At 48.3% G+C, this 25,114-nt stretch overlaps 1 pseudogene; it reads right to left on the bottom strand.

The window, feature by feature from the left end:
- Window positions 1–14,095: 14,095 nt before the first annotated feature.
- On the bottom strand, window positions 14,096–18,423 carry LOC140856291 (7-deoxyloganetin glucosyltransferase-like; annotated as a pseudogene).
- Window positions 18,424–25,114: the final 6,691 nt, after the last annotated feature.

Raw genomic sequence — 25,114 nt, 5'->3', positions numbered from 1 at the left:
GTCAGGATATTATTGGATGGACCACATCCAATCAATCAATTCAAATCCCGGGGCATATTCTGGTGGATAAGATGAATTCTCACTCTGTCTTAATCTTGAGTGACTACTAGATGGGTCACTGGACCTGATCCTATTTGTCCACATGTAATAGTCTGGCCACAAATGAACGTCACCCTAAAGGGGGCCCACTTCTGTCTCCGTTCCCTGCCCGACAATCTTAGCCCAACATCATTCATCCCCTACGCTCGCCTGTAATAGAACATCACCTTTTTCACTTCTTACTCCCACCCTATTCTATACTACACTTCTACTTTATGCACTGATCATTACTCAAATGAATGGGGGGAAGTGCCTTGCTTTCTCCACTCTAGTCAAAAAAAAAAAAAAAAGTGAGAAGGATGATGAGTGATATATGCTCCTGAGAATAGTTCCGACTATTAAGTATTCACCAGTCCTGTCTTTGGTCGCCCTCACATTCATGCCTGTCCTCTCTGATTATTACACGTAAGATTTGCCCCAAGAAACCCCAAATCAAACATCTCACTAGTTCTCATGAACTCCTTAAAATCTTGGCCTCCCAATTAGCAGTGAATGCTAGACCTCCCCTCTTCTCAGAAGCAGTAATAATACAACTGAAGTTGCCCACAATCACTTAAGGCAATGAAAGCTCGGGAAGCCTTTCCAATCTTCTCCCGAAGTTCTCTCCCGACATGACCATTGGTGGTGTTATAGATAGCAGCGAATATCCGGGGACTTGAATTAGTAGAAACAGTACCATAAATCACTTGATTTGAATAGCGTATGTTGGGTATAAAATACCCTCAGCCAAAGTTTTTAACGGGATTGACCCTCCCAGGACTCCTCCGGCTTTCGACCGTAGATGATATCTCTCCGAACTTCTCCAACAGTCGGATTCCCACAGTGTTGACTGAATTTCCCCGACGGACGAACTCCCACTACACCACCCGAGCTCCTTCAACATAAGTTCCCTCAGTTATCTATTAAGCCGCCCTAAGCACTCACTAAGCTCCGCCGCCAGCCGACTTTCTATGAATATCAGCTGTTCTCCGAATCCCTTCCAGACTTCTTCCAGCCAGGTTCAACTCCAATCCGAACTACCCCGGACTTCGCCAACGGCTGAACTTCTCCAACGGTAGATTCCTACAACTACCAGATTTCAGTCCGGACTCCTACGGGAGCCGGATCTTGTCCCCAACCTCGACTGCGGAGAGGCTTCGGCTTCGCCCGGACTCCTACGGGAGCCGGGCTCAGTCCTCGACCCCGATTGCTGGAAAACTTCGTCCGGACTCCTAAGGGAGCCGGACTTCACCCCTGACTTTGATTGCAGGTGGATTTCGCCCGGGCTCCTACGGGAGCCAGACCTCGTCTCCAGCTCCAGCTGCGGGAAGACTTCATCCGGACTCCTACGGGAGCCGGACCTCGTTCCCTACTCCGGCTGCAGGCGGACTTTGCCCGGACTCCTACGGGAGCCGAGCTCCGCCCACGACTTCGCTCACAGGTAAACTTTGTCCGGACTCCTACAGGAGCCGGACTTCACCCACAATTTCCATTGCAGAAAGACTCAGCCCGGACTCCTACGGGAGCCGGGCGCCGCCCACGACTTCACTTACAGGTAAACTACGTCCGGACTCCTACGGGAGCCGGACTTCACCCACAACTCCAACTGCAGGAAGACTCAGTCCGGACTCCTACGGGAGCCGGATCTCGTCCCCGACCCTAGCTGCGGGAAGGTTTCGCCCGGACTCCTACGGGAGCCGGGCTCCGTCCTCAACCCCGGCTGCTGGTAAACTTCGTCCGGACTCCTAAGGAAGCCGGACTTCACCCCTGATTTTGATTGCAGGTGGACTCCTACAGGAGCCGGATCTCATCCCCGACCCCAGCTGCGGGAAGGTTTCGCCCGGACTCCTACGGGAGCCGGGCTCCGTCCTCAACCCCGGCTGCTGGTAAACTTCATCCGGACTCCTAAGGGAGCCGGACTTCACCTCTGATTTTGATTGCAGGTGGACTTCGCCCGGGCTCCTATGGGAGCCAGACCTCGTTTCCAGCTCCAGCTGCGGGAAGGTTTCGCCCAGACTCCTACGGGAGCCGGACCTCGTTCCCAACTTCGACTGCAGGCGGACTTCGCCCGGACTCCTACGGGAGCCGGGCTCCACCCACGACTTCACTTACAGGTAAACTACGTCCGAACTCCTACGAGAGCCGGACTTCACCCATAACTCCAATTGCAGGAAGACTCAGCCCGGACCCCTACGGGAGCCGGATCTCATCTCCGACTCTAGCTGCGAGAAGACTCCGTCTAGACTCCCGTGGGAGCCGGACCTCGTCCCCGACTTCAACTGAAGGAAGACTTCGTCCGAACTCCTACGGAAGCCGGACTCCGGGCTCCTCTCAAATGGGTAGCTAACCACCTCTTCCCACCAGACACTCCAGCCGAGCTTCAGCCGACAGGCCTACATTCTCTGGCGTGGCCGCAGTAACGGCCACGACTCTGCTCCACTTCCTGCGATCGATTCCACGCGGCTTCATTACTCCCTGGCCAACCGCTATGATGCCCACGATCCTGCTCCACTTCCTCCGACAGATACCGCACGATTCTTCCATCCTCTGGCAAGACGCGACAACGGACGCTGCCCCACTCCCCACGACAGACTCCACGTGGCATGTCCCGGTGATAGCCACGATTCCGCTCCACTACTCTTCGCAACAAACTCCTCCTGACTCTGGACGGCCCGCTGTCGGACGGTTACAGACATCGCTATCAGTCTGTTGCCCCCTCTGCCTATAAAAGGGGGACCCCAGATACGTTATTCTCTAAGCTCTCATTTTTACCTAGAAACTCTACTAAAATTTTCGTTCGAGCACTCCATTCTTGTTGAGGCAAAGAACTAACTTGAGCGTCGGAGGGTCTTGCCGGAGCAACCCCACCTCCGGTTTAGACTTCTTTTGCAGGTCCCGACGGCGACCGCGACCCCCACAACTCCAGCTTCTCCGGTGCTGGCGAATTTTTGCACCAACAGGATTGGTGCTAGAGGAAGGATCGTGTCTTCGCAGTACCCTTGTTCTTAAAGGAGCGCTCAACGGGACCGCCCCCGGGCATCTTTTCCGACGTCCTCTCCTCCTTCCTCCATTTGGTCTTTGCCCGATGCCTCCCCGCATGGCATCCACGCGACGATCCACAGCCTCCGCGGTCAGATCTCAGGCTCCGGTCTCACCTCCAGTTTCCCAGCCTCCTCCTCCTCCTCCGGTAACGGTGGTCGGTGCGGGGCAATTTGATCTGCTGGTGCAGCAGGTCAGAGGCCTCACTGAAGCTGTGCAGGCCATGCAGCAGCAGCAGCAGCCGCAGGCATCAGTGCGCCTGAAAAGAGTGTCACCGGAATACCAAAATCCGACGGTAGGGTGGGCCACTTGGGCCAGCCGCCCCGTCTTTCCTGAGAAGGCGAACCCGAGAGTGGAGAGCCCTCAGTCGGATCACGACTCCACCCCTGGAAGATCTCTACCCCCATTCTGCCAGAGGACCCTCGAGACCCGTAGTCGAGAGGATTTTCTGGATCGGAGGCTCCAGGAGATGAACCGGTGGATCGAAGAACTCCGCCACGCTCCCTCCGCTTATGGTGAGGATATTTGCACTGACCCTCACTTTTCTCAAATGATCATGCAGGAATCGATCCCGCCAAACTTCAAACTCCCCCAGTTCGAAAGCTACGATGGGACTTCGGATCCGGTTGATCATCTGGAGGCCTTCCGGATGATGATGCTGCTTCATGGCGCATCCGGCGCCATTCTATGCCGAGCCTTTCCATCCACCTTGAAGGAAACGGCAAGAAACTGGTACTCGACGCTGAAGTCGGGTACCATCTTTTCCTTCGATCAGATGAGCCACCAATTTATGGCCCATTTTGTCAGCAGTCGGTGCCCCCGGAAGGGTTCGGAGTCCCTCATCAATATCAAGCAGAGGGAGGGGGAGTCCATTCGGGCCTACATCAACCGTTTCAATGTCGCAGCGCTGGAGGTCCGGAATTTGGATCAATCGGTAGCAATGGCCGCTCTGAAGGGCGGCCTTCAGAAGAATGACCTTTTATTCTCCCTGGAGAAGAAGTACCCCAGGGATTTTGCTGATCTGTTAGCTCGGGCTGAAGGGTACGCCCGAGCGAAAGAAGCCTTCAAAATGAAGGATGAGGAGACTGTGAGGGAGCGGCAGACAGGAGACTCGAGTAAGTCCGCAGTCGAAAAAGGGTCGAGAGAAGTTCGGCCACGTTCTCGAACTCCTCCCGGGCACAAGCGTGTCCGTACTCCTCTCTGGGTACGTAGGCAGAGAAGCCCGGACCAAGGAGTTCGGTGGGATTCTCCACCGGGAAGATTTCGCAACTATGCCCCCCTTAATGCCTCGAAAACCCAAGTGCTGATGGAGGTCAAGGAGCAGCTGCCAAGGTCGGAAAGGATGCGCACACACCCTGGGAAGCGCAATCCTAACAAGTTCTGCCTCTACCATTGTGACCACGGCCACGACACAGAGGAGTGCATTCAGCTCCGGGACGAGATCGAGGAGCTCATCAGGCGAGGTCGGCTCGACAGGTTCATTCGACGTCGATCTGAAGGCAGAGAGGATCGGCCAAGGACCCTACCGAAACCTGAACCGTCAAGGAGGGAGGAGCAGCCCGGAGATCGGCCTCCAATTGGGACCATCGACTCCATCACCGGGGGACCTCAAGGAGGAGCGGACCTTCCACGACCATGGGACTCGAGAAACCTGTAAATGTACTACTCGCGACTTTGCTTTGAATCAAAATTTCTTTCGACTTTGCATGTCTTTTCCTTTTAGCATGGACTTGTTACGAATGGAGATAACCCCTTCAAACAATTAAAATAAGGTACTTGTTAGGAACAGGAGGAGAACCTCATCCTAACATGAGCAAAATGAAAGTCTGATTATTTTAAGATCGGATCAGGGGAGAGGCCCATATAATGGCCCTTGAGTGCCCCCATGGTCATGTTAGGAACAGGAGGAGAACTTCGTCCTAACATGAGCAAAATAAAAGTCTGATTATTTTAAGATCGGATCAGGGGAGAGGCACACATAACGGCCCTTGGATGCCCCCTGGGCCATGTTGGGGACAGGAGGAGAACCTCGTCCTAACATGAGCAAAGTCAAAGGCCCGATTTTTTTAGACCGGATGGGGGGAGAGGCCCTACAACGCCCTTACGCGCCCTCACAACCGTGTTAGGGACAGGAGGAGAACCTCGCCCTAACATAAGCAAAGTCAAATGCCCGGTTCTTTTAGACCGGATGGGGGGAGAGGCCCTACAACATCCTTATGCGCCCCCACAGTCATGTTAGGGACAGGAGGAGGACCTCGCCCTAACGTGAGCAAAGTCGAAGACCCGATTCTTTTAGACCGGATGGGGGGAGAGGCCCTACAATGCCCTAATGTGCCCCCACAGCCATGTTAGGAATAGGAAAAAATCTCGTCCTGACATGAGCAAAGTTGAAGACCCGGTTCTTTTATACCGGATGGGGGAGAGGCCCTCGCAATGACCTTTATGTGCCCCCACAGTCCCGTTGGAAATAGAAGGAGAATCTCGTCCTAACCTGAGCTGAGATCGACTACGTCAAGGACAGAAGGAGGACCTCGTCCTGATGATGACAAAAATCTGGTCACCCAACATGATCGGATAAAGGGAAAAGTTCCCTCAATGGCACCTCCACACCTCTACGCGACCCCGCGAAAGCAAGGGGAGGACCCTCGCTCAGAAAAGAGAAGGAAAATTAAAAAGAAAAAGCGATGAACTACATCGGCAACAGATAAAAAATAAACTACACCAAAAACATAGGGAACTTCGTCTCAACAAAAATGGGAGCTCCTACCGAGCATCCGCGGTCTCTAAGAAGGCTCTCGACACGGGTTAAGAAAATAATGACTCCTCCAAGGTAATGCGAAGTTCAGACCACGAGCTCGAGCCTATGACCATGGACGACAAGAAAAGCAAATCAACGTGGCAACGACTGGGCACCTCCGAACGACACCGACATCGAACAAGTCAAGAGACGAAAGAAGTTCGGCGGATGACGATTTAATGCGACACGTGGATGAGGTAACACAAAATCCTCTTTTCATTTCATCCACAAAATATACACTACAAAGCCCAGCAGGCTAAAAGAAGGAAAGCAAAACAACAAGAACAAGATAAAACAACAAAAGAAAAGATATATACATGGAAAGATGGAAAGACAAAAAGAGCCCTAAGGGGATCCGGCTTCCTCCGACCTCGGACTTTCGGCTTCGACCCTCGCCAGGGAACCCCTTAAACGTCCGACTTCTGCTTCCAATTCTCTCTCTCTCATTAATATCTCCATGTATCTTCGATGAAATCGTTGGCTTTCGCTCTTCGCCTCTCGATGCCTTTTTCTCAAGACCTCAGATTCTGCCTCCGCGTCCTTGACGGTCTGCTGCTCGCATATCAGCTGGATCTTCAATTGCTGCAACTCGACCTTCCCCTCCCCAAGAGCGACGGATAGTTCTTCTGCGATCCTTCTCAAGGATTGGAGTTCGTCGGAATCCCGAGTGGAGGCGGTTTGAGCCCCCTCAATTAGCTGCCTTCGGAGGCGGGCAACCTCGTCGGTCGCCATCCAGAGCCTCCCCTTGTATTCATCCACCTGCTTGCGCCAGCCAGCCCGGTACGTATCGTAGCTCGCCTCGGCATCCTGGAGCTGTTGCTGGAGGTCGGAGACCTTCTTCGACCACTCCCGGTCGCTGTCGGCCCGAGTCAAAAGTCGGGATGAACTTTCCTCCAGCTGGCCAATCCTCTCCCAGACAGCCGACAGCTCCACCCTGAGGGAACTGATTTTGGCAGCTTGAGCTCAAATTTGATCGCTGGCACGCTTCTTGTGTTCCTCAAGCTCCTTCTCAAAGTTTGCCTTCCTCCGGCTGTACTCCATGAACCCCTTCACGTGGAGATTCTGAAAGTAGGTGGCCTCCAGGTGGCTTCGGAATGACTCTCCCTCAACCTGTAAAGCTCGCCTTCTATCTTCTTCGACCTTTTTGTTAAATGGAGGACTTTCTTCTTCAGCCTCTGGATTGTAGACTTCAGCGGAATCCCCCGAGGCAAGGGAAGCGCTTCGACGGGGCACTGCCATCGGGAGGTCAACGTATTAAAACGCAGCTCATTACAAAGAAGAAGAAAGAAAGAAAGAAAAAGAAGAGAAGAAAAATTCTCCACAAGGAGGAGACCAATTTTATTGACTGAACGTTTCTTGAAGACAAAAGAAAGAAGAAAAATGGCAATAAAGGAAGAATACAAGGTTAGAGGTCTTGGACCTCTGGATCAATGGGGGGACTCGGCACCTCTGGGGGGTGGACCGCGGTGGCTGCAACGGTGGTGGAGGGTCCAGCTTCATCCTCGGATGCCTCATCCAAGAAGCTGAGGTCGAGCTCGGAGAATTTCACGACCATCTTCTCCTGACAGAGCTCGAACCCTCTATTGAATGCGGCTTGACCGAACTCAACCTTCAACTTCTTCATTTCGGTGGAAGTCTTGAACTCCTCCACCGCTTGACTCCTGACCTCCGAGACCAGGGTCGGGATCTGTTCCGCCATGTTGGCAACCTCGGCCTCTGCCCTCCTCACCATCTCCTCCAGGTCGGCCTTCTGTTCCATCGAGGTCTGTCTCTCTCTCTCAAGTGCCTCTCGAAGATCGGCCACCTCGAGGGCCATTTCCTTAAGGCGGGCAGCCTCGACCTGCTGACCTTCCACCGTCTTGTTTGTCGTCTCGATGTTGGCGAGGAGTTGGTGCCCGAGCTGCAAGGGCGACCGGAGAGTCAGAATGGGAGCTGGGAAGTTAATTAAATGAAAAAGCGAAAGAAAAAGGGAGGACGAATCTACTTACCTCGAGGAAGGCCCCCAATGAGTCCTAGACTCGTTGTGTAGGATCGACGTGGACGATCCTCTGGACGACTTCGGGCAGTGAGCACCCGTCTACCAGCTTTTTTATTAGATCCCTGTCACTAAAGGGATCATCCCCCTACTCCTCTTCAGAGCCGCGGGACTCTTCAGTGGCAGCCCGACGACTGCCGACTCTGCGGGCCAAGGTCTTCCTTCTCTTCCTCCTCTCACCCCCTGGCACCTCCTCTGGATGGGTCTCTGAAGCGGGGACCTCGGTAGGAGAACTCAAACCCCTCGGGGAAGCCCGGCCGGCGGGACGCTCAGTGTTTGAAAGGACGTCGGTGGCTGAAGTCGCTTGGGCGGGCGCGGTCGAACTCGTCCCCTCCGCTCTGGCCCTCTTCGCCGGCCCGGAGGCCGTGGCGCCCTTTCTTTTGAGAGCCTTCAGGCCCCTGGCAAGCATCTGTGCTTCTTCGGCGTCCATGCCTAAAAAAAAAAAAAGAGAAAGAGAAAAGAAAAAGAGGGCATGAAAAAGAAGAAAAGAAAAGAAGTGGGAGAAAGAGAGGAAAGAAAAAGAAAGAAAAAAAAGGAGAGATGAAATACTGGCGGGATCTAGGGGGCTCAGGCCGATGTTGAACAGAAACTGCTCCTTCAGGAGGTTGGGGAGAGAAAGAGTTGGATATTTGAAGAGTTTCTGGGAGGCTTGATGGTCGTCTCCCCCCAAGCTGGGCGCCCGGCGAACGGAGTCCCTCAGGAGGCCCCAAGGGGGCAACTCTAGCCTCAATGTCGGGCATCGAACATAAAGAAACTTCCCCTTCCAGTTATGGATAGAAGAAGAGGCACCCTTCAGTAACCCCTTCCTACCGAACTGTGGGGAGAAGTACCATCAATCCTTCACCGTGGGATGACGCTTGAAGGTGTAGAAGTATCTAAACAAAAAAAGGGTGGGCTGGACATCGACTACATGACAAAGAGAGAGGAACCCTATCAAAAACCTAAAGGAGTTCGGTGCAACCGAAGCCAGAGAAATGTCCAGAAATCGAAAAAGAGCAATGACAAAAGGTGGCAGAGGAAGCCGAAGTCCAGCACGGAAGGCCTCCTGGTACAGGCAGAAACAGCCGGAGGGAGGGGCACTAGCCCGGTCGGACGAGCCAGGAAGTTCCAGTTCGTACTCTGGAGGAACCCCATACTGAACTCTTATCAGTTGGAGTTCGTCCGGAGTCAGAGAACAAGGAATGATGTTCAGTGCAAAAATCGGACGAGGTTCAGCTCTACCTACCGGTTCATCTACCGCCTGAGGACTCTGGGAGACCGAGACAGACGAACTCTTAGAGCCGCTAGAAGAAGAACCCCTGGAAGACATCTAGAATCACATGAAGACCACTTACAGAGGCGAAATCCCTAAAAATCGGGGAAAATCACGGACAAGATCTCGGGGGACTGATGTGCAGAGCAAGAGGAAGAAAGATCGAACGACAAAAGGAAGAACAAAAAGAGGAAGGAGTTTCGAGACTAACATAGGCGATTCGGAGAAGTACGAAGGTGCGGAAGTGGGGACGGCTCGAGGAACGCCTAAGGCTGGAAAGAGCGCTGAGAAAAATCGAAGTTCTCAGGAAGAAGAAGGATGCCAGAACGAGACCGTCGGATAGAGCGGGACTCTTGGAGGAGGAGTGCGGGTTCAAATAGGCCCTGAGATCCGACATAATGATGATTGCGAATCCCCTATAGCCGGTCTCTTTTCGCCGCGTGTCCCACTCACCACAGCGGGCGGTTAAAAAGTGCGCCACGCCTTGAGCACCGTTCCGCTGCAGATTCCAAAAGAGCCTCTTCGGATCGTCTCGATTTAAAAAGACCCCAGCGCACGCGCATTAAATGCCAAAATATCTGAGGACGATTGCGCGCAGACATCGAGGGAGCAACTTCGGCTGTGACAATCTTTCTGTACTTCCTTCATTCGAAATTCGAACTCGAAAGTAGGAGGACTGGTGTTGGGTATAAAATACCCTCAGCTGAAGTTCTTAACAGGATTGACCCTCCCAGGACTCCTCCGACTTTCGACCGCAGATGGTATCTCTCCGGACTTCTCCAACAGCCGGATTCCCACAGTGCTGACTGAATTTTCCCGACGGACGAACTCCCACAACACCACCCGAGCTCCTTCAACATGAGTTCCCCCAGTTATCTATTAAGCCGCCCTAAGCGCTCACTAAGCTCCGCCGCCAGCCGACTTTCTACGAATATCAGTTGTTCCCCGAATCCCTTCCAGCCTTCTTCCAGCCAGGTTCAACTCCAATCCGAACTACCCCGGACTTCGCCAACGGCTGAACTTCTCCAACGGTAGATTCCTACAACTACCAGATTTCAGTCCGGACTCCTACGGGAGTCGGATCTCATCCCCGACCTCGACTGCGGAGAGGCTTCGCCCGGACTTCTATGGGAGTCGGGCTCCATCCTCGACCCCGATTGCTGGAAAACTTCGTCCGGACTCCTAAGGGAGCCGGACTTCACCCCTGACTTTGATTGCAGGTGGACTTCGCCCGGGCTCCTACGGGAGCCAGACCTCATCTCCAGCTCCAGCTGCGGGAAGACTTCGTCCGGACTCCTACGGGAGCCGGACCTCGTTCCCTACTCCGGCTGCAGGCGGACTTTGCCCGGACTCCTACGGGAGCCGAGCTCCGCCCATGACTTCGCTCACAGGTAAACTTCGTCCGGACGCCTACGGGAGCCGGACTTCACCCATAATTTTCATTGCAGGAAGACTCAGCCCGGACTCCTACGGAAGTCGAGTGCCGCCCACGACTTCACTTAGAGGTAAACTACGTCCGGACTCCTACGGGAGCCAGACTTCACCCACAACTCCAACTGCAGGAAGACTCAGTCCGGACTCCTACGGGAGCCGGATCTCGTCCCCGACCCCAGCTGCGGGAAGGTTTCGTCCGGACTCCTACGGGAGCCGAGCTCCATCCTCAACCTCGGCTGCTGGTAAACTTCGTCCGGACTCCTAAGAGAGCCGGACTTCACCCCTGATTTTGATTGCAGGTGGACTCCTACAGGAGCCGGATCTCGTCCCCGACCCCAGCTGCGGGAAGGTTTCGTCCGGACTCCTACGGGAGCCGGGCTCCGTCCTCAACCCCAGCTGCTGGTAAACTTCGTCCGGACTCCTAAGGGAGCCAGACTTCACCCCTGATTTTGATTGCAGGTGGACTTCGCCCGGGCTCCTATGGGAGCCAGACCTCATCTCCAGCTCCAGCTGCGGGAAGGTTTCGCCCGGACTCCTACGGGAGCCGGACCTCATTCCCAACTCCGACTGCAGGCGGACTTCGTCCAGACTCCTACGGGAGCCGGGCTCCGCCCACGACTTCACTTACAGGTAAACTACGTCCGGACTCCTATGGGAGCCGGACTTCACCCACAACTCCAATTGCAGGAAGACTCAGCCCGAACCCCTATGGGAGCCGGATCTCGTCTCCGACTCCAGCTGCGAGAAGACTCCATCCAGACTCCCGTGGGAGCCGGACCTCGTCCCCGACTTCAACTGAAGGAAGACTTCGTCCGAACTCCTACGGGAGCCAGACTCTGGGCTCCTCTCAAACGGGTAGCTAACCACCTCTCCCCACCAGACACTCCAGTCGAGCTTCAGCCGACAGGCCTGCATTCTCTGACGTGGCCGCAGTAACGGCCATGACTCTACTCCACTTCCTGCGACGGATTCTGCGCGGCTCCATTACTCCCTGGCCAACTGCTATGATGCCCACGATCCTGCTCCACTTCCTGCGACGGATACCGCGTGATTCTTCCATCCTCTGGCAAGTCACGACAACGGACGCCGTCCCACTCCCCACGACAGACTCCACGTGGTATGTCCCGGTGATAGCCACGATTCCGCTCCACTACTCTTCGCAACAAACTCCTCCTGACTCTGGACAGCCCGCTGCCGGACGGTTACAGACATCGCTATCAGTCTGTTGCCCCCTCCGCCTATAAAAAGGGGACCTCATATACGTTATTCTCTAAGCTCTCATTTTTACCTAGAAACTCTGCTAAAATTTTCGTTCGAGCACTCTATTCTTGTTGAGGCAGAGAACTGACTTGAGCGTCGGAGGGTCTTGCCGGAGCAACCCCACCTCCGGTTTAGACTTCTTTTGCAGGTCCCGACGGCGATCGTGACCCCCACAACTCCAGCTTCTCCGGCGCTGGCAGATTTTTGCACCAACAGTGTACAAAATCAATCTCTCCCAAAACAAAGTTATTTTGCATGTGCATGCTGGTGCTTGTGTATTTCAATGCTGCAGCCCAACCCAAATTGAGATTGGGTTGGGCTTAGGTCGCAATATTGCCGGTTGCATCTTATATGTTACTTCTCTTCAACATGGCCTCAAACTTATTTAGCAAATTCACTTTGCTAGGATCAATGTAAAATATATATTTAGTCGCACACTATCTACACATTGAATAGATCTTGGGTATTTACATAAGAAAAATTCAAATAATATTTTTTGACTAGTCTTTTTAGATAAGATTCATATTGTTACAAATAATATCAGAGTGGATCTAATTTATGGTCTATATAGATTAGAGAATACTATAGCATGAGTCCTTTTGGGACTAGACATAGGCTCTTTGTAATTGGATTTGGACTCTTATCCTGGTAAGGATCGTAGAATTTAAACAATAAGAGTCTGTAGGGATAGATATATTTAGTCTCATACTGCCTATATATTAAGTAGATTTTAGATATTTGTATAGAGTCAACGAATCCAAATAATACTTCTAGCTGGCCTTTTTTCAATATCATCTTAGATTGTTACACACCTCCTGACACCATCCCGTCTATGCTAAGGCTTATATCTTGGCATCGTGACTCTTCAATGATTCAACAACCTTTGAGCAGGTTAGAGGAAAGATTGAGGGAAGTGAGAGCCTACCAAATACATTAGAATGGGCCTCGAGTGCTGTACAATAATGAGATTAAGAGTATTGAGACTAGAGTTTTCGAATAGCAATGGTTGCAGGTTGGGGGTAAAGACATTGATGTGGAGGAATAGGGGCACCTCATTATGGGACTGCATATGTTCAAAAGGTAATTCAAGAATTCGGTTGTAAATTTATTGTAAATTTGATTAAGGTCCTTTGTTAATTTTTTGAAGTTATATGTGAAACAGCCGCGGGCATCCAGCATGTTAGGACTAGCTCAAGTATTGCATGCCAAGCAAGATTTAAACAAATCAAATTCAGATCGGATCCATGTTATATTCATATTCAAATTTGATAAGAAAAAATGAATTTAGATTCAAGTTTGGATCCATCAAAATACATAAGAGATGAATTCCTATTGAAATTCAATTAATAACCGGACTCAAATGTGGGTTCAAGTTTTTGATGCTCAGTTTACTAGATGATTTTAACAGGCAAACAAATCAAAATTAATAATTTCAAAAGCTAAAAGGACCTTACCACAATAGCCCTCCATGTATAATAAATATGGGGCAGATGACAATGGAGGAGTGCGGTATGGGAAGTGAGTGACTAAATTTGTAGAAAAATTTAAATCACCTGTGAGATCAATTTAAATTTATACTTATGTCTAGTTTACTTGAAATGTAATCAAAATCTAAGCATCAGTTAGAATTTGGGAATCAAAATGGTACTGGATGAGGGTTATGTGAATGCATACGAGAAGAAAGTAAACATGAAGAAAAGGGATGAAGGCAAGTTGTGTTGCATAACCCTTTTTATGTTCCCATATTTTATACGTATGGCCATGTTTTCAGATTTTTCATGTTTGAATATAATTACATCCAAATACTATCCTATAACAAATTGGATCCTAGAATCTTCCTTGGATCCAATAAATTATCAAAAACTTAATTTAGATTTATTTTTGATTATTATAAAATAATTGGATCAGATTATAAATTTTTTTGGATATCTTTTTGTCCCCACGATGATGGCAAGGTAACTACAATCCCTAAGCTAGCGCTAGGGATGCTGTGCTATCATCATGTATCCCATCACATTGGATGATCACCAATACATCACTATGATGTAATCAATTACATTGCTTATAAGAAGGGACAGATGACTGGACACATGGCCAGGCTTACAAGTAAAAAATCTATTATTCTAAAGACAGCATAAAGACAGTGCAAGAGCCAGCCATCATAACTTGAAATAAAAATATAAAGTCAATAGCATCAGATTTAGATATCATTCTTTTGGAGGAGCAGCGCCTCCTTGGCTATCCTCTCCAAATTCATAAAAGAGGAATCCATGCTTTAGCTGCACCAATTGCCTTCTCTTTCCACTCCAATGCTCTCCTTCGCATCTCCTTCCCCTTTTCCCCTCCCATTAGCTCCCTCACCATCCGCTCCACGTCATCCCTACTCACAACATTGTGAATCTCCATTGCTACCCCCCAATCGATGCATGCATACTTACAATTAGTCGTTTGTTGAGCAAAGAAAGGCCAGCATAGCATCGGCACTCAATTGCTTGTGCCTTCCCACCCGCTGAGCATCAGAAACCCTCCAATCGATAGGTGTGACAGCATTACATTCTGCTGACACCAACTTGCTAGCAGACCTCTTCCGTTGGTCTCACATAAAATTTTTTGTGGAAGCACAACAGTATCATCCTTCACAAGACTTGATGTGATGACGTGTGCGAGCATATATTTAATTTTATATCAATTATTTGTTTGAAAGATCCTGAATATTTATATAAAATCAAAGAATCCTAATCATATATTTTTGGCTAGTCTTTTTGAATAAGATCTTAAATTGTTATAAATGATATTAGAGTGAACCCAGCCCATAACTCATATAGACTAAGAGATATTGTAGCACGGATTCATTGAATTAACCATGGACTGGCCAAGATATTTATAAATGAATATATAAATTTGGATCTTTTTCTTCATATCTTTGTCAGAGTTTAAATGAGAGAGTATATGATGACTCATTAAACAGGATCAAGAAATTCAAATAATATCTTTCAGCTAGTTTTTTGGATGAGATCCTGGATTGCTCGTTGGTCATCACTATTATGCTCCCAAAGTTCACATAAATGACCAATGTGGGTTCTCTCTACTCCAACCACTCCAAATAGCCTTGGCCTTCCATGTTTGCACTAATGGACTCGAGTCGAGTATTGGGCACTTCCTAAGGGAGTAAATTGAGAGGCCAATTGGTGGTGGTGGATGGAAGAATTGATGCCATTGCTTCCCGGATTGGACGATCTAGGTCGTCCAAGGTATTCAGAATGACTGCAATAGGCATGGATGTTCTTTGTGCTTCACGGATCATGTAAGTGAACCATGAAGTCATTGGAGTAAGTTGTTCGGATTAAACTTGGAAAGTCCCTCAACTACATGTTACTCATCCCTGGGATCTAACCAGCCTTTATGTCGAGATAACTATCACTAAGTAACTGGTATCTAATGACAATAAAAAAGGATACATAATGTTAGAGAGATGATTGAGTTATAAAATCGCAGGGTAAGTTGATCCCCTACCTTTGGTTTGTCTGGCATTTTATGAATAGAACCTGGCCATTTTTCACTTACTAAGAATGCAACTGACACATTACCTGTCATTTTACAAGTAGTCCCCCTAGCTAAAAATATTATTCTTGCCATTAATATCAGGGCTATATCATGTTTTCTTGCTTGTTCTTAACACAATTAGGCATAATATGTGCAAAACAAATATAGCTGTGCACATGAAATATTTGTAAATGTTGGGAAATAGTATAACTTCAAGCATGGTCTCATTGTGTGTGAGATTCAACATAAAATATTGCGAAAGTGCTAAATATAAAATGGCAGTGAACAAAAGGATCAGGTGTTAAGTTCTATCACGTCACACAAAGTTGTAATGTTGTTGCTGTTACTGTCGTCTTTTGATAAGAGAACATTATTATCAGGTGTAATCAACACAGTTGGCTTGTGGGAGACACCTTTTCCATTCCTATATATATCCTCCACAACTTTTTGCCTTGGTTTATAAAGTTATGCACAGATTAGGCACTTAAGCTAGAATAGGCAGTTGGACATATAACTGGGAAATTGAACGCCCTCTCCTTGTTTTGATCGTCTTTTTAAGGACACTCCTAACAATAAGAATTTTATTTTTCGAAACTTGCACGCAGTTATCCTTTTTCTGCAAGTAGTTGTTTATTTGGTACAGACATAGTTCCTTTTTTTTCTTTTTTTTTTTTTATGGGAAAGGAGGCTAAGTAAGTTAGCCACCTGTTTTTTATTAATTTAATAATGTATGGTACATGGTCATAGTTGTGCACAAGCCAGGCATTGAACATAAAATGGCTATCAAACACGAGGATCAGAGATAAACCTTTCAGCCAATGAAAATCAACCACAAAAATGGTAGTCCATCCATTGTCCAACCTCAAATTTTCTCAATAAAATTCTCAGTTAATGAGCCCTAGTCCCTCATAAAATAAAAAATTAAAGATAAATCTCCAACTCTACTTTCTACTTAAAAGCAGCTCTCCAAATGAGTTTTATGTAAAAGTACCTACCTATTTCAAACATAAGTTAAAAGTAACTATCCATTTTGACTGAAATTATTCTTATACCCTTATATCCTTTAAAATGTTTCAGTATTTCTTTACAATAAGGTAGTATTATATTATATTAGTATAGTATTCCTTTATAATAATATAGTATTACTTTATTGTATTATATTAGTGTAATATCTCTTTACAATAAGATAATATTATTTATTTTAATATAGTATTCTTTTATAATAATATAATATTACTTTATTGTATTATATTAGTATAGTATTTCTTTACAATAAATTGGTATTACATTATCATATTATAGTATTACTTTACAACAATACAGTATTGTTTTATAATAGTGTAGTATAATTTTATAAAAATATAGTATTCTTTTATAATAGTGTAGTGCCGCTTTTATTATAGTACAATATTATTTTATAATAGTATAATATTACTTTATAATAATATAGTGTTGCTTTATAACTGTAAGAGTAATTGTGTCATTTTATCCTGAGTAGTTGCTTTTAAGTTATGTTTCAAATGGATAGGATTGTTTATTCGAAATTTAAATGGATAGTTATTTTTAAATTTAAATTTAATTAAATATTTTTTATTAGTTTTTTTTATAATAAAATTAATACAGAAAAGATAAGGAGCTCCTGACATTAGGTTGATATTGGATCTCAAAAGAGTCGCTCCACTTGGAGCTCTGTAGCCAATGTCCTTTTTGACAGAAAAAGGCGTCTTGCTAATGAGCCTAGGATGTTTAAGAAGCATAAGCTGTACGTCAGATGCATGCCACTTACCTTTGAGTGGTGTGAGGCCTCTGTCAATGAGATGCTGGTGGTGGAGGTAAGTCATAAAGCCACAGGCACTCGTGGTCCAGAATAAAATCTCAGGGATGCCAAACTTTGGCAACGTCAAGAGTTAAGCCCATGACACCATCAGAGATGATGCATGTCAGTGGGGGAACCTCAGAGGCAGAGATGTTGATCTTTAGTATGAGGCTGCGGAAGGGAGAAAGGCGGTTCTTTTTTGGATTGGAAAAGCAGAGTGTGGGGATATCTCTGGTGACGTCGTCGTAGAGTGGAAGGCCATCAGGGATGGTCTCAAAGCGGAAATCTTCCAGGCTTCTCAGGGCAGAGGGGCCATAGGATTGGAGCAAGCAGTTGTGGATGTATTCCGTGTTGACGAAGGTGATGTGGAATCCACGGGAATGAAGGAGCTTGGCTAGGTTTGGCAAGGGGTTAACGTGACCCTCTCCTGGGACAGGGATCAACAAAACATAGGCTCCTCGGAGGACCCGTTTGGTTCGTTGGAAAATTTTTTTTTCTCATAAAGTTATATCAACAAAACATGAGGCTCCTCCGATGGCTCGTTTGATTCATAAAAAAAAATAATTTTTTAAAAAAATAAAATTTTAAAAATAAAATTTTGCTACGTTTAGTTGATCGTGAAAAAATGACTTATTGCAGTGTAGCTTATGTTTGGTTGAGAATCCATTTTTTCAGAAAAACTATGTAAAATACTTATTATACCCCTAATAGATATAAAATCATACATTTTTACTCCTAAACTTTATATAAATATAAATATTATATTTATATTAATATAAATATAATATTAATATATTATAATGTAATATAAAAATATAATAATTTATTATATTAATATAATACTAATATATATTAATATTATATTAATATAATTGTTGCTTCTTATTTCAGCTAGGTCAGAAGGCGGACGTCTGATCCTTGTGCAGGAAGTGCTGGAGTGACCTGCAAAAGAAGTCCGAACATGAGATTTTCACCCCTGCGAGGACCTTTCGATGCTCAAGTCAGATTCAGAGAACAAAAATAGTAGCAATGAGTTCTTTGAGAGGGATTGCTTACTTGGGTCCTTGGAGCTTTTGTTATTTGAAGAAGAGGACTGAGAAAATGGGCGACTGAGAAAATTCAAAAATCTCGGGCCATTAATCACGTCGTCGCGGTATTATAGTTCTCATTCGCTCCTGTAGAGTGAGGAGACTGTTACTGGCAATATATTGAGTGGGAGATTTGAATATCCTTAAAGATCGTGCTTGACCTGTTGGCCTTCTTAAATTAGGTGAGTGGTGTTACCTCATGGTACATGAGGGTCCCACTTATTAATTGCATAGGTTGTCAATCAGGAGCTAAGAGTATGGAGATTTTAGCCTTCATATGCTCTCCACATGGGAGTATTTATTATTTTTGGCCTTTTCTACATGGTGTCACTCAAGTGGAGTCTTAGCTCAGCATGAAGATAGCCAAGTATAGAAACACCTCAGCTTGGATATAGCTCATCTCAGCCTCATATAGCTTAGCTCAGTATGAATATAGCTCATCTCATCATGAATATGCTGTGGATGCCTCTTCACAATATACATATGGCTCAACCACTCTAGAATCTACGTCCCAGATATAAATATGAGGCATCAAAGTACCCCCGTAATACTATCCCCTACTTCTGAGTCTGAAAATCAAACGAAAGGAGTACTGCTGATATGATGCCTCGACCTCAGAGACGTCCATCCATGCATCCCATTAAGGCATTTTTGCTCTGCTCGGCATTTTTGCTCTGCACTTCACATGAGCAACATTTTTACTCTTTTCATCTTATGAACGGCATTTTTGCTCTACTCGATATTTTTGTTCTACTCTTCATATGAGCGGCATTTTTGCTCTGCTCATCTTGTGAGTAGCATTTTTGTTCTGCTTTTCATATGAGTAGCATTTTTGTTCTGCTCATCTTGTAAGAAGCATTATTGTTCTGCTCTTTACACGAGTGGTATTTTTATTCTACTCTTCATACGAGCGGCATTTTTGCTCTGCTCATCTTGTGAGTGGCATTTTTGCTCAGCTCTTCATACGAGCGGCATTTTTACTCTGCTCATCTTGTGAGCTCTTCATTCAAGCAGTATTTTTACTCTGCTCTTCATACAAGTGGCATTTTTACTCCGCTCATCTTGTGAGTGGCATTTTTCTCTACTCTTCATAAGAGCGGTATTTTTGCTCTGCTCTTCATACAAGCGGTATTTTTGCTCTGCTCATCTTGTGAGCAATATTTTTGCTCTACTCTTCATATGAGCGACATTTTTGCTCTGCTCTTCATACGAGCAATATTTTTGCTTTGCTCATCTTGTGAGCGGTATTTTTGTTCTACTTTTCACATGAGCGATATTTTTGCTCTGCTCTTTATATGAGTGATATTTTTGTTTTGCTCTTCATATGGACAGCATTTTTACTCAGCTCATCTTGTGAACGGTATTTTTGTTCTATTCTTCATACGAGCGACATTTTTGCTCTGCTCGTGATTGTAGACTGAGAATCCTTTTGATTAGCCCTCCGAAGGTCCTTTTAGATCTCTCTCTGCTTCTCGCATGACTTGGGCTATACAGGGATCTTATTGTTAGGATTTGATGCCTCAAGATTCAGCCCACATTAAGCCCACAGCAAGGTTCGCGACAAAAAATGGAGTCCAACGAGACCAAGATCACCTGAATCGGAGCTCGGATGGAGGAGATACAAGCTTTTGAAGTCGACACGAGAATCGAGGCGGCGGAGGACCGCCGGCGACCGGCGGCGGGCGGCAGCGGCGCGGCCGCAGGCGGCGGCGCGCGGGATGCGGGACCCAGGCCCGCGCGGGATGCGCGACCCAGTCCCAGGCCCGCGCGGGACGCGCGACCCAGGCCTGCTGGCACATTGCCCCGGTCCACCGTGGACCGGGTGGTCCACGGCGCGGTCTGTGGACCGCGTGGGCGTTTTCCACGCGTTTCTCACGGTCCACGGCACTATTCCGTGGACCGGAGCGTGATCGGAGGGCCCAGGTGATTTCCGATCTTGATCCGACGGTCAGGGGGGTTTCTTGGCTTTGTTTAGGACTCCTAAACCCTCTCTAATCAAGTTTAAACCCAGGTTTAAGCCTTTAAAAAGGCCTGTGACGAAACAAAGGGTGTGGGTTCGATTTCTCGCCACCGTACGAACCAGAGGAGAGAGAGAGGCTAGGGCGCTGAGAGAGAAGGAGCAGGAGGCTCCTGGACAGCGGTCGCCAGGCTCTTCAAGGGTTCAGGGGGGTCTCCAAGAGAGAGAGAGCTTTTGTGAGGGGAACTTCATGTGAGAGAGAATTGGGTGTACAAGGGTTGAGGGTGAGGTCTCCTCTTGTAAAATTTTCTTTTCATAGTGAAGTTTGCATGCCCCGTGGAGGCGAGCCCTTTTGTGGCTGATCCATATATTTTGATTGTTTTTTCCTTTTGTTTTGTTTCTTCTTTCTTCCTGCTGCATCGCGTGGTACTGGAAAGATCTTGGGAGGTGGTGTCTTGGCCAGACATCCACCCAACAAGTGGTATCAGAGCAAGGCGGTACAAGGACGCAGATTGCAGTGGTGGTGAGCAAGACTGAAGATGGAGAAAACAGGAACAATCAAGATGGAGATCAACAAGTTCGATGGTAAGAGCAATTTCTCCTTGTGGCAGGCAAGGGTGAAGGATGTGCTCATCCAACAGGGGTTGATCGATGCTCTCTTGTGCGATGAGAAGCCGACCACCATAGACGTGCGGGATTGGAAACGACTACAGATGCAGGCGGTGAGTACCATCCGCATGTACCTGACGGATGAGGTGGTGATCCATGTGCTGAGCGAGACTTCTCCGATGGTGCTGTGGTCGAAGCTCGAGGAGTTGTACATGGCGAAGTCTCTCACCAACACTCTTTTCCTCTGGAGGCAGTTTTACCAACTGCGGATGACTGAGGGACAGAGCGTGCAGGAGCATCTGAGCCACTTCCAGAAGATCCTCACCGACCTTCTCAGCGTTGGCGAGAACGTTGAGGAGAAGACCAGGGTGCTGGTTTTGCTGGCGTCGCTTCCTTCTTCGTACGAGTCCTTGGTGACTGCTCTTCTAGTGGGGAAGAGCACTATCAAGATGGACGAGGTCACCGCGGCGATACTCCAGAACGAAGTTCTCAGGAGGGAGAACCCAGCTTCGAGCTCAGGTGTCGATAGCTCAGCTTTGGTAACTTCTGGAGGTGCAGGAGGCGGTAGACGGAGTGACAGGAGATCGCATCGAGGGCGGTCTAAGTCCAGGAGAGACTTGAGCAAAACCAGGTGTTACCGGTGTGAGGAGTTGGGGCATCTAGCCAGAGATTGCCCTCAACTGAAAAATCGGACGGTGGCTGCTGTAGCGACGGCCGGCAGTGATTCAGATGGAGATGTCCTGGAGATATCTGACGAGGTATCTACTTCTTCCCAGCAGTGGATATTAGATTCTGCATGCCCCTATCATGTGTGTTGCAGAGAGGAGCAGTTTGACTCCCTGGAGAACAGTGAGAGCACTGTATATCTGCCGGATGGATCGAGCTGTGCGATCAGAGGCATTGGGACGGTCAGCTGGAGGACACATGACGGTGCAGTGAGGAGATTGGGGGAGGTCCGATACATACCCGATTTCAGGCAGAATCTTATCTCACTTAGTAGACTGGATTCGAAAGGCTACAGGATGGTAGCTGGTGGAGGAATCCTGAGGGTGCTACGCGGCGATAGGATTGTGCTGGAGGGGAAGAAGGGGAGCAGAGGACATTATTACCTGGCAGGCAGCCCAGTGCGAGGTGGAGCATCGGGAGCCAGGTGGAGCCCAGAGCGAGGTGGAGCTCCAGGAGGCGGATCGGGCACGAGACAGGAGACTCGGGAGGATGAGAGGCGACGTCGCAAGGTAAGATTCCTATTGCCGCAGGATGATGCCCCGAGCAGGTCTCAGGTCAGGAGGAGCACAGCATACGACGGAGATGGGATCAAGCATCCTGGCTTGACTCCCATGTTTGCCCATCCATGATCAGCAGGCGATTGCCCCAGGGCATGGGGGCGAGGAGATCCAGAAGCTCTTGAAGTTTGGAGGAGACCGAATATCGAGTCGAGGTGGAGATTGTTAGGATTTGATGCCTCAAGATTCAGCCCACATTGAGCCCACAGCGAGGTTCGCGGCAAAAAATGGAGTCCAACGAGACCAAGATCACCTGAATCGGAGCTCGGATGGAGGAGATACGAGCTTTTGAAGTCGGCACGAGAATCGAGGCGGTGGAGGACCGCCGGCAGCGGCTGCAGGCGGCGGCGCGCGGGATGCAGGACCCAGGCCCGCATGGGATGCGGGACCCAGGCCCGCGCGGGACGCGCGACCCAGGCCTGCTGGCCCATTGCCCCGGTCCACCGTGGACCGGGTGGTCCACGGCGCGGTCTGTGGACCGCGTGGGCGTTTCCCACGCATTTCTCGCGGTCCACGGCACTATTTCGTGGATCGGAGCGTGATCGGAGGGCCCAGGTGATTTCCGATCTTGATCCGACGGTCAGGGAGTTTCTTGGCTTTGTTTAGGACTCCTAAACCCTCTCTAATCAAGTTTAAACCTAGGTTTAAGCCTTTAAAAAGGCCTGAGATGAAACAGAGGGTGTGGGTTCGATTTTTCGCTGTCATACAAACCAGAGGAGAGAGAGAGAGGCTAGGGCGCTGCGAGAGAAGGAGCAGGAGGCTCCTGGACAGCGGTCGCCAGGCTCTTCAAGGGTTCAGGGGGGTCTCCAAGAGAGAGAGAGCTTTTGTGAGGAGAACTTCATGTGAGAGAGAATTGGGTGTACAAGGGTTGAGGGTGAGGTCTCCTCTTGTAAAATTTTTTTTTCATAGTGAAGTTTGCATGCCCCGTGGAGGCGAGCCCTTTTGTGGCTGATCCACGTATTTTGATTGTTTTTTCCTTTTGTTTTGTTTCTTCTTTTTTCCTGCTGCATCGCGTGGTACTGGAAAGATCTTGGGAGGTGGTGTCTTGGCCAGACATCCACCCAACACTTATAAGTTAGGTCTGCCTCTAAGTCATTGAGGTATTATCGTCGATTGTAGATTGAGAATCTTATAAGTTAGCCCTCTAGAGGTCCCTTTGGGTCTTCCTCTGCTCGAATTTAACTTCACCTCAGATCTATAGATTTTTAGCTCGGATTTGCAGGTTATACCTCGGATTTGCCTTCACTTCACCTCAAATGGTTGATTTTTATCTCGGATTGGCCTTCACCTTGGATCTTGTCGCTTGGAGTCTGGCCATCGGGCTAGGTGCCATGCCTGAGATAGTAGAATTCCCAGCGGGTGTTGCCAGCCTGGATGCCGGCCTGGCCGAAGTGGATGCATCTCCCCATGAAAGGATCGGGGAAGAAGATGGATAATGAGCACCAGGACTTCTTGGCTGAGCCTGTCGGAACACATCTAGAGTTTCTGCGCATGCGTCCGTCCTTTATCGGGGTCGAGCCCATCTAATTCGAGCTATCGTGGGTGGTTTTGGTGCTGTTGGAAGCGGAAGGAAGCTGTAGTCGGAGTAGATCCTCTTTCTCATGGGGTTTCTGTGCACATGCGAAATCATGTACGTTGATGACCTCTGCTGGACCTGGGAGGACTGGCACTGCGAGCTCAGACATGTGTCCGGGGAGCTCAGATGGCTAGGTCCGCTTGCTAACGGCTTCGGCACCGAGGACGTGCGGAGAAAGCATGGGGAGTTGTCGGCCTTCTACTTTGGATGCACCCATTTCAGTCGGGCTTACTTCGGAGAGGTTCACTTGCGGGCAATCTTGGCACCGACGGATGCAAGGATACGCACAAGGAACCTTAGACCTACAGATCCGGCAAGGCTCATCACCGTTAGGGGCGTCAGACTAGAGTGGAGAGACCCCAGGTTTCGGATCTAGGCGACAAGGGAGGCACGCATGGAGAAGACCTTATGGCCAAGGATCTGGTGACCTCGACCACATGCGAAGATGCACGAGGAAGCTCAGAGAAGCCTTAAATCCTCAAATCTTGGCTCCAGTGCCGATGGGAGTGCCCGTATGCCTGGAGGTGCGGGGGTGCCAAGAGGAATTAGGACCACCAGTCTCACCAGCAACGTGCACGACGGCATGTGGGGCTTCATGGCCCCCAATCCGGTGATTTGGGGGCACCGATCCGGTGGGTACGCACGTGAGAGAGGCATCGGGCTCTATCGGAAGGGCTTCGAGCCCTCTTCCTTTTTTTTTTCTTCGGCGTCAGCAGGGTGAATGGGAAGAAATTCCTAAAGGAAGCAAGAAAACAGAGGTCCTTTCATGGTCGAATGGTAGATGGGGTAGGTGTTGAAAAATATATTCCAAAAATCAATCGTCAAGCTATTGATGGTTGAGCAACCAAGTATTGTAATTGATTTATTAATAAATAAAATATATTTTTGATATTTTTATTATAAGTTTTCATCTTCTAACGAACTCCGTTATTATGATGAAATCCTTAGGATTATTTAAGTTCGATAAAGAGAGGATTTATCGATTAGTCCTTAAAATTGTTCATGACCAAATGATAGGCTGTTAATAAGGACGACAGCTTCTATCGAGCATAGGTCGCTGTAGGCCATATGGGTTGGTTGTCCTTTTAACCAAGGAGTGTGGAGATACTGGTATGACATACAGGTGAGATGTAAGAGTACATCATCATTGAACGTGACCAACTCCAGAATATTCTGCTGTCGAGAATGTCTCTGATGGGATATAGGTATAAGTGTCTTTTAGACCTGAGATCGCCTCAATGATTTGCAAGTAACTCACTGTGTTTTGATACTGGACTAACTGAATTTCTAATTTAGTGACGGAAGGCTTCTGGATACAGTCAAGTACTTGCGAAGTCAGAGTGTGAT

The sequence above is a fragment of the Elaeis guineensis genome, chromosome 3, assembly GCF_000442705.2.
Source record: "Elaeis guineensis isolate ETL-2024a chromosome 3, EG11, whole genome shotgun sequence".
In the NCBI taxonomy this organism is placed as follows: domain Eukaryota; kingdom Viridiplantae; phylum Streptophyta; class Magnoliopsida; order Arecales; family Arecaceae; genus Elaeis; species Elaeis guineensis.
Note: the sequence above shows the minus strand (reverse complement) of the source record. Positions and strands in the feature narration are given on the sequence as shown.